At 40.7% G+C, this 9,453-nt stretch overlaps 1 protein-coding gene and 1 long non-coding RNA gene across 6 annotated transcripts in view; one reads left to right on the top strand and one right to left on the bottom strand.

The window, feature by feature from the left end:
- Window positions 1-5,766, bottom strand: part of LOC114486745 (uncharacterized) — a 36,276-nt gene extending 30,510 nt beyond the window's left edge. The window contains exon 1 of the long non-coding RNA XR_003680992.1: window positions 5,541-5,766. This is a non-coding gene — a long non-coding RNA (uncharacterized lncRNA). The remainder of the gene's footprint in view (window positions 1-5,540) is intronic.
- Window positions 1-9,453, top strand: part of LOC114486744 (tigger transposable element-derived protein 1-like) — a 570,985-nt gene that overhangs the window by 506,862 nt on the left and 54,670 nt on the right. The window lies entirely within an intron of this gene.

A 9,453-nucleotide genomic window follows, 5' to 3' on the forward strand; every position in this document is an offset into this window, starting at 1 on the left:
TAGACCTGGAGTCTGTCATACAGAGTGAAGTAAGTCAGAAGGAGAAAAACAAATACCGTATGCTAACACATATATATGGAATCTAAGAAAAAAAAATGTCATGAAGAGATTAGTGGTAGGACAGGAATAAAACACAGACCTACTAGAGCATGGACTTGAGGACATGGGGAGGGGGAAGGGTAAGCTGTGACGAAGTGAGAGAGTGGCAGGGACATATATGCACTACCAAATGTAAATTAGATAGCTAGTGGGAAGCTGCCGCATAGCACAGGGAGATCACCTCTGTGCAGAAACTAACACAACATTGTAAAGCAATTATACTCCAATAAAGATGTTTAAAAAAATTAAATAAAAAACAAAACAACAACAACAAAAAAAGGTATTTGCTAAACTCTAACAATTAAATCTTTAATACGAATAATCATAAAAGAGGCAGTAAATCTCCTGTCACCTTTTCAGATATCAGAAACATGAATTAAGATTTTTTCAGTTCTGAAAGCATTTAGCAGATAAATAATTAGATGGAATACATAACAGTTATAATTTCTCTATTATCATTTTGATACTTCTGTACTTAAAATCCAAACACTATGATTACGTCAGTAGGGAGTCAGCCTGGAACCACAGAACAATCATTGGACTTGGGGGCAGAAAGCCTAAGTCCTAATCCTGACTCACTCAGCTATCAATTGGTTGGTTATATGACCTTTGTCAAATCGTGTACCCTCTCTTGCCCTGGTTAGTTTCCTTGAGAGTTAAAAAACGGAGATTGAATTAGTTAATGTATGGGATTCATTACAGCTTTCGCATTCCATAGTTTATTCATAGGCAAGACACTGCTCTAGACAGTGGGGCTGCCACATTGAACAAAACAGACAAATACTTTCCCCTGGGGAACTTATATTCTACTGAAAATAGACAATAAAAAATAAAGAAGATAAGATAGATAGATAGATAGATGGAAATATAATGCAGAGAATAGAGTGTGGGGCAGCAATATTAAATAGGATGGGCAGAGAAATCTCCAATGACATTTAAGTAAATACTTGTTGCCCTTTGACGGCACAGAATTCAGAGGTCAGGTCCATCGGGTAAGGCTGTGGTCAAAAGCAGAAAATAAAGCTGGAGACAGTGGGGTACAAATACAGATTCCTGTAAGAGCCATGGAAAAGTAAACCAGTCAATTGATGTAACTGGAGAATATAGTGGTTACTCAGCTCCAGCACTGTGGTAATGTAAGATTTGGGTCCAGTGTTGCCAGATCTGCTATCTTCCAAGCGAAATTGGAAATCGGATTTTTTTGGTGATGTATAGTTAATTTACAACATTGTGTTAGTTTTAGGTGTACAGCAAAGTGATTCAACTGTGCATAGATATGTATATATGTATATTCTTTTTTTTTCAATTCTTTTCCATTATAGGTTAGGAAATCTGATTGTTATGTAAAACTTTTAAAAAATTTTAATGTTAGTTATTGTATTAGTTTTCTAGGGATGCAATAACAAAGTGCCACAAACTAGGTGACTTAAAAAAACAGAAGTTTATTCTATCATAGTTCTATAGGCTAGAAGTCCAAAATCTAGGTGTCAGCATGGCCATGCTTCTTCTACTCTGGGTAGAATCCTTTCTTGCCTCTTAGCTTCTGGTGGTGGTGCACAGTTCTTGCCATTCCTTGGCCCGCAGCTGCATCACTCCAGTCTGAGTCTCCGTTGTCACATAGTATTTTCCCTTCGTGCGTCTGTGTCTCTTCTTTCCCTCATATAAGTATACTAGTCATATTGAACTAAGGGCCTGTCCTACAAGTTGACCTCTTTTTAACTAATTACCTCTGCAGTGACCCTCTTTCCAGATAAGGTCACATTCTAAGGTATTGAGGGTTTGGACTTCAACATGTATTTTGCATGGAAGGACAAAATTTAACTCATAACAGTTATCAGTTAGTATGCATTTAAAAAATCCTGCATTAGTTAACACTCTGGAGGAAACAAATCATATAGGTGGCTCACAGGTTATTCATTTGGGAGCTTTAGGCCAGAAATTAAGGAGCCTACAGAAAGGACTGTAAGCTGAATTAGAACAGGCATGGCTCTGTCTGTTCACCTCTGAGACCCCAGCTCATAGTGTAGTGCCTGCCCAAGTATTTGCTGAAATGATGAGTAAATGAATGAATGGTGATATTTCTTTTATGTACCCAATAACCTGGAACGCTATTCTATTACTACATAAAGAATCTAACCTTACTTGCAGTTGATCAACACTGTACTCAATGTTCAGTACTTTCTGCAAGTTTCTACTCACACTTGAACAGAGCTATAAATAATAGTAACCCCCTACTGCTAACCCAGCATTCCCCCTCCTCCTTTCTCTGCCTGGGATTTCTCTGTATCATGAGACTTGGGCTTGTGTCTGAGACGCTGCCCTGAGATGCTGCTCAGCCACCCTGTTCTATTTTTTGCTCAATCTTAAATGCCAGTCTTTCTTTTTCTGTGACAGAGATTGCCTGTGGTTTGCCCAATATCCAATCTTCCCTTTCCTTCAAGGCAGAATGCAAGGGCAATTTGCCCAGCGGAAAACAACATTTTAAAGCCTACTTCACCAGCAAGACTAGCTAATTAGATGTAAGTGGCAGTCTTGGGGCAAGGCTTCTGGAAAGCTCTTTATGTCCTGTCCAACCATCCTGTGTCATGCTAGAAGGTGAACGTGACAACTGGAGCAACAGCAGTGATTGGGGACCATAAAGGGATGTTAACAGCGAAAGCTATACAGTGAGGGTGGTGGCGAAAGAGAAGCAGCCTGGCTTCCTGCTAGTATCTTGGAGTTCCCATAATAGCATCGGACGGCTGACGTTCAGACTTCCTTCGTGTGAAAAGAAAAGCAAACCTCCGATTTGTTTCAACCATAGTGCACATAATATTTCTGTTTTCTCCTTCCCTTTGCAGTTCTGCTCTGTATTTCAGAGAATGACATTTCCCAGGCTCCCTTGCCTTCTGCTTTCCAGAGCAAGTCAGCTAATGGGAGGCACTGGTTGAATACCGGGCGGCAAGAGGAGGGGAAGAGCCAGAGGGTGTCTTCTCCTTTCTCTCTGCTTCAGGAGAAGCAATGGGCGAGGGACTAACTTGCCCCCGACAACCTTCTCTCCCCAGGGAAACCTCCACCTCTGTCAAGTGGTCCCCACTCCTGGGCCCCAAGATCACCATCTGCTCCCCTCATCTCTGCATCAGGCAGTGGGAGGGGCTTTCTCCAGCTGTTAATCAGTAGGTTTCCTCACTGAATCCTGTTTGGCTTCTCAGCTCTTTCATCATCTGTGTAACAGAGTCCGGTATAAAATGCCCTCTTTTTGAAATACGAAGACTAGTTTCTATATTCTGACTCAATGATCCAGCCACTGAGTTTTGCAGGAGAGAGGGAATCTGTTTCTCCCAGCTGAACACAATGCCTGCCTGTTATATCTCCCTTCAGGATTCGTGGAGGTAGCAGAGAGAAACCTCCGAGACCTAAGGTCTATCGATGCCGCAGTTAAGCCCACAGATCCTGGCCACTGGTGGCTTCTGCTAGCCAGATTGCAGCCCTTCCTGAATCTTCTGAACCAATTTAAGAAAACAAAACTGAAAGGTCTCATCTTCCCTTTGCTGGGCAGTGCTTAGTGTTTGCTGTTGGCAATCACATCTCTGTCAGAGACTCTCCTTGGAGCCAGCAGACAATCCAATGAGAACCCTGCTTCTCCAATTTTGCCCCTTGGACCAGGTGGAGGGCGGGATCCTCTCATCTCACCACAATCTTCCTACGTTTTCTGCTCTTTGAGACAGTCTATTCCTAGAATATTTCCTAAATGCGTTCAAGCAATGGTATATAATCCTCTGTTGGCACTACAGCCTGCACAAATATCACCAGCTTGTGCTGTCTCAGACCTGCTGCTCTGGGGCACAGGCTTCCTTGCTTTCCCACTCCCTGTACCAGGGTCCTGGCAAGTGTGCTGGAGGCTGGGAGGCCAGATTTGATGGTGACAGGCCCTCCCACTAATTCCAGCATTCTACTTGTGTACTTTTCATCCTGCCGAGGACTAATTCAACCTTCTTTAAATTCTGTATTGGATGATACAAGAGTTCATAGGCTCCATTCCTCCAACATCTTCTGTAGGAGATCTTTTGTGGAATCATACTGATAAGCCTTCACATTAAATCATAGTTCTCGATTGCTACTGAGACATTTTCCATTCTCTTATCTTACAGCACCACAAAGCAACTTTCAGTGCTGGATCACACCTGCCCCACTGATGCTCCTCTTCATGAAAGGATATACCAAGTACACCAACAGTTCAGACTGTGTTTGCCCATCATTTGTCTACAGAGGTACAGCGGTCCTGGCTTATTTCAGTTGGCATGGCCGGTCCCTGTACTGTAGTTTGACAGTGCCACCCCCTCCCATATTCGTAAGGTATAATCCATCACAAGAATGAACTCAAATTTATTCATAAGTGATCACAAACATGCAAACGGTTTATAGGATTGTTCAAATATTCAATTCCTATTTCCATGCAGGTTGCCTTTCAAACCATACAGAATTGACCAGCTGTTTACACTAGAAAGTTGTTTTTCCCTTTGCATTCTCTGCCCTGACTGCAATCTTTGCTGCCCCTTGTGATCAAGACCAGCAAGACATGTTCCTCTTTCTAGCCCAAGAAAACAAAGCTAGATCATTAAATCCTTCAGTGGACAGCATTTATGTAAGACAGACAAAGCTCTTTTTGCTAATATTGACCACTTCTCATAACATAACTTCAGTGTCTACATGTTCTTGCCCTCTCCCTTCAAGGGCAAGAATGGGGAGTAATAAAGAAATTGAAGGTGACAGTAGACTCCATCCTGCTACAGAAGACAATAAGCAGTGGGTTAATTTTATAATAATGAGGGAAAATTAGTAAAATTAATTTTAGAAGGTTTTAGGGAAAATAGAATTGGAATAAACAGAGATAGATACGTCCAAAGGATTTCTAAGAAAGACCCTTATAATTAAAGCATCTTTTTTCATTTACTCTTTCTCTATATAACTGTTGTTTTATAAATAACATTCTTTAAGATAGATAGACAGCTAGAGGTTGACAGATAGATAGATAGATATACCTGCAGGACAACCCAGCCTATCAATTATGAAACTGTGCTGGTGAGCAGGGCTTCACGTCAGAGTCACCAATTTGCAAAAGAATTATCTATGAAGAAAGAAGCCTCTCCTAACATGGTAAACATGCGTTTCAGGAAAATAAAAGAACTTGCACATAGTCTTTGCTTTCTACAAAAGCAATGATTTTTTTTCACATAGGAATGGTAGCAAAAGACATACAAATGCTGTGAACTGAAATGGAAACACCAGTAGGTTGTTTCTGTTCAAAATATCTCTGCTCAGCTCACCTATCTCCACACTCCTGAATGACATGGTGAACTTTTCCAGTTGTGGGAAAGTAAAAGAGGAGATTTGTTCTGAATAATTCCTTATTTTTCGCATGTTGTTTTCTCTCTTGCTATGAAGCAAAGAGGTATACTGACCTTGCGTCTTTTAACATCCATTCTCTTTTCTCAAGCAGAATTAGGAGAACACAGAAGGCTGCACACTAGTGAGTTTCTTACTGGTGGTTAGAGATGTTTTGCAATGGAAGGCTGATGTGCCCTAAATAATACAATTGCTTTGCAAAAATAAATGTTACTCACTCTTACTCAATTCCCAAAACAGATTTTCCATATTTGGTGAAAATGTTAGGGAACAAACCCAAGTAAGAAAAATACATATAATTTAAGGCAGTTGGCTAGAATTTACAGCTTGAGTAGTTCCTTGACCTCTATCACATCTAAGCATACTCAGTTCTAAAAGAAATGCACTTTTACTTCCAATATGCATTTATAATTGGGAAATGAAGCATGATTAACCATGTTCACAGTGAACTGAGGTGCTTCTAGGGAGAACAGCCAGCTCTATTTTGTACAATCACAAAACGTTCAATCTGGAAGGAACCACAGCAATGATTTTCTCCAGCCCCTCAATAACATGAAGAAAATGAGGACACTTTGGGCTGTCCTGATTTTAGCACTAAAGTCTCATGTGCCAGGAAACCTCTCGATCCTGGAGTGGTTGGTCAGCCTAAGATCAGGTCTAAATTTCAGGTCTTCTGATTACTGACTCAGTGATGTTTGTCCCACACATCTTTGTTTTTACTGAGATTATAGTTGTTCTACCATTAAATATAATTTGTAAATAATTGTAAGTGCTAATTATGCATCCTCTATATATTTAAGGGATGAAATAAAAATTTGGGTTTTGGTTTTCCTGTACATTTTTTTAGAGGATTATCCCCATATACCCTAAATATTCTTTCACTTTATTCTCTCCTTTCTTTTTATTCCTGGAAAGACAAAATTTGTGTTGTTATACATGGCTTAGGCTGATAAATCAGTAGACATTTCAAATAAAACAGAATGAATTTGAGAGGTTATGAGTATTTGCAAGTGTCACCGTGGAGACCAGAGAATGGACTGTCACCATGGAGACTTGCATAAACACTGCCTATAATGATTTCCATGTGAGATCAGATGTAGAACAGATTTGGGAAGGAAGATGTACAAATGGAGCTGTATGGGTGGAGTGAGTTGTGTAAGAAGGCTAGGGATGTCAAAGCAAGTTGACAGTTTCTGCGCTCACCATTGCTCCATCAGTGAGCAGGAAAAAACCTTCAGGGAAAGCCCCAAAGTTCAGAGGGTGAGAAGGGTGTGTTTCATCAGCTGCTAAAATACTACATGATTGGGCTTCCCTGGTGGCGCAGTGGTTGAGAGTCTGCCTGCCGATGCAGGGGACACGGGTTCGTGCCCTGGTCCGGGAGGATCCCACATGCCGCGGAGCGGCTGGGCCTGTGAGCCATGGCCAAAACTACACGATTTAAGATGATTTCCATTCACTGTTCTACTCCTTTGCTGGCACTGGCTGTCACTGTCATTATAGCAAGTTCTGTAGAGTTAGGATGTGATAATATTGACAGCTAGTCTTTATTTAGTCTTATCATATTCCCAAGACTGTGATAAGCTCTTTATGTTTATTATCACATTGAATCTGAACACTTATAAGGAAATGCAAATATGATCCTCATTTTACCAATGAAGAAACTGAGTCACAGAGAATTTAAGTATCCTGCCCAAGGTCACACAGCTAGAAAATGGTGAAGCCAGGATTCATATCAGGCAGTCTGGTGGCAGAGTTCATGTTCTTAAATACTATACTCTGATGAGAAGATGATGTCCTTGTCTTTGAGGCAATTCAAATCTAAATAAGGAAATAAAGTAATGATGAATGACACCAGGGCAACAATATGTATTTCTAGTACCTATACACATTTAACCTAGTATTTAATTATAGCTTAATGTCCAACATGAATCTTATTCCTTTACCTCTTTCTCCTCTACAGATATATATATGTATATGTATATATATATATATATATATATATATATATGTATATATCTCAACCATTGGGGTTCTTAGTTGAAGAGAGCAGATTCCACATTAGCTAGCTAAAAGAGAAAAGGAATATACTAAAGGGTATCAATTTAGTCATGGGATATCTTCGGAGGATCAGAGAATCATACTTGAAAGCTACAGAACCCAAATTACTCCATCTTCCTACTTCAGTGTACATCTGGGCTGTTAATTGGCATTTATATCAAATTTACCTTAAAATGTACATTTAAGATTTCAGGTGGATTGACTCAAGGGTTGGACTCAGTTGGAATAACACTGGCTTCTCTCTATAAGCTCTAATTCCTCATAGAACCCCTGTGGACAGCATCCCATGGCCATGCTGTTCTGTTACAAAGCTTTGGATAAGGGATTCCTGGTGATTCCAGGAAGCTTTGTGTTGGGCCAATCAACCCTCCCTGAGAAGGAGTGATATTGAGCCTTGCATGACAGCAAGGATCAACAGAATGTATTGCAATCTTAAAAGATGGCTGTGAGTATCAATAATCTTGTGGAAGATTCCTTTCCAAATTATTGATACACACTGTGGGAATCAACCTTCAGTTTGTAGTAAGTACTCAGCAGACAGCAAAGTACACAGGAGCTTCTTTTTCTGAGGGGAAGCAAAGGACAATGTAAAGCGCATTGGATTTGGACTAAGAACAAAGTTGTTTGAATATTAAATTAGAAAATATGGGAGTAGTGCCTGGCACCAAGCAGACATGTTATGACTGATAGTTCATTTCTTCCACTACCGCTAACCCCATGGCTCTTCTGAAGTTGAACAGATTCCAGGCTGAACTTGTGGAAATCAGATTAAAAGCAGCTAATATGTTTTTAACCCTTTGGATGCTGTAGTTATATAGAGAGATTCTGTTTTCCTTTTCTCACTGATTGAAAATTTATAGCCCCGTTTATGACACACCTCTCTCTAGCAAGTACGTGGGATTTCATGGCATGATTTTTAACATACTACACACCTCATTTCATCTTTCTACTCTTTATTTTCTCTTTCTTTCTTTTAAAAACTATTTATTTGTATCCCATCTCACTGCTTTATGTGCATTTTTTCATGCTTAAATCCAGTTTTGGAAAAAAGTGGCAACCCCCCTTGGCCATTCCTGTGATACCCCATCCTCTCTGATATTACTCCAGAAGCCCCTTCCGGCCCCCACATTTGCTCAGGCTGTGCTCAAGGCCCCCTCAAAACTATTCCCACTTTTCCCCGAGTTTTAGGTCAGCTGTGATTTTCATCTTCAATCCAATCCATCTGCTTTCATCTCTCAAAGATCTCTCATGGTTTCTAATACCTAAGAGTATTCCATGCTGTTTCCCAGCACTGATTTGAGTTTATTTTACTTTCTAGTCTCTTCTGCTATTGCTAGAGGTGAGTCAGGAAGAATGGCATATGTGCTCATGTGTCATCTTCCCATGGTAACCCCTCCTCCCTTCTTCAGTCCAGATCTGCATCACCAACAGCCCTCTGAACACGTACAGTCAGACGTGCTACAGGAGCCTCAACTCACAGTGTCCAAAATAAACACCTCACCTCCACCAAGCGTGTGTGCACGCGTGTGCACGTGCGTGTGTGTGTATATGTGTGTGTGTGTTCCTTGTATAGCCAAAAAAGAAAGTGTGCTGTATCCTGGCTGCTCTCCCTCTCTCATCTCTCTCACCTAATAAATGTCCAAGCTATTCCACATCTTAAATATTCAGATTTATGCATTCTGTGTCATTTTTTATTGCTATAGCAGAACAGAATCCAGTTTTATCCCTTTGGGCCATTCTCTGTATCCAAAGTGAGTTGTCTGAAAGGTACCACCTTTCTAGAAATCCTTCTGGCTTCCAGGGGCCTATGTGGTGAGTCTCACCCTTTTTTTTTTTTTTTTTTTTTTTTTTTTTTTGCGGTACGCGGGCCTCCCACCGCTGTGGCCTCTCCCGTTGTGGAGCACAGGCTCC

The sequence above is a fragment of the Physeter macrocephalus genome, chromosome 8 (genome assembly GCF_002837175.3).
Source record: "Physeter macrocephalus isolate SW-GA chromosome 8, ASM283717v5, whole genome shotgun sequence".
In the NCBI taxonomy this organism is placed as follows: Eukaryota; Metazoa; Chordata; class Mammalia; order Artiodactyla; family Physeteridae; genus Physeter; species Physeter macrocephalus.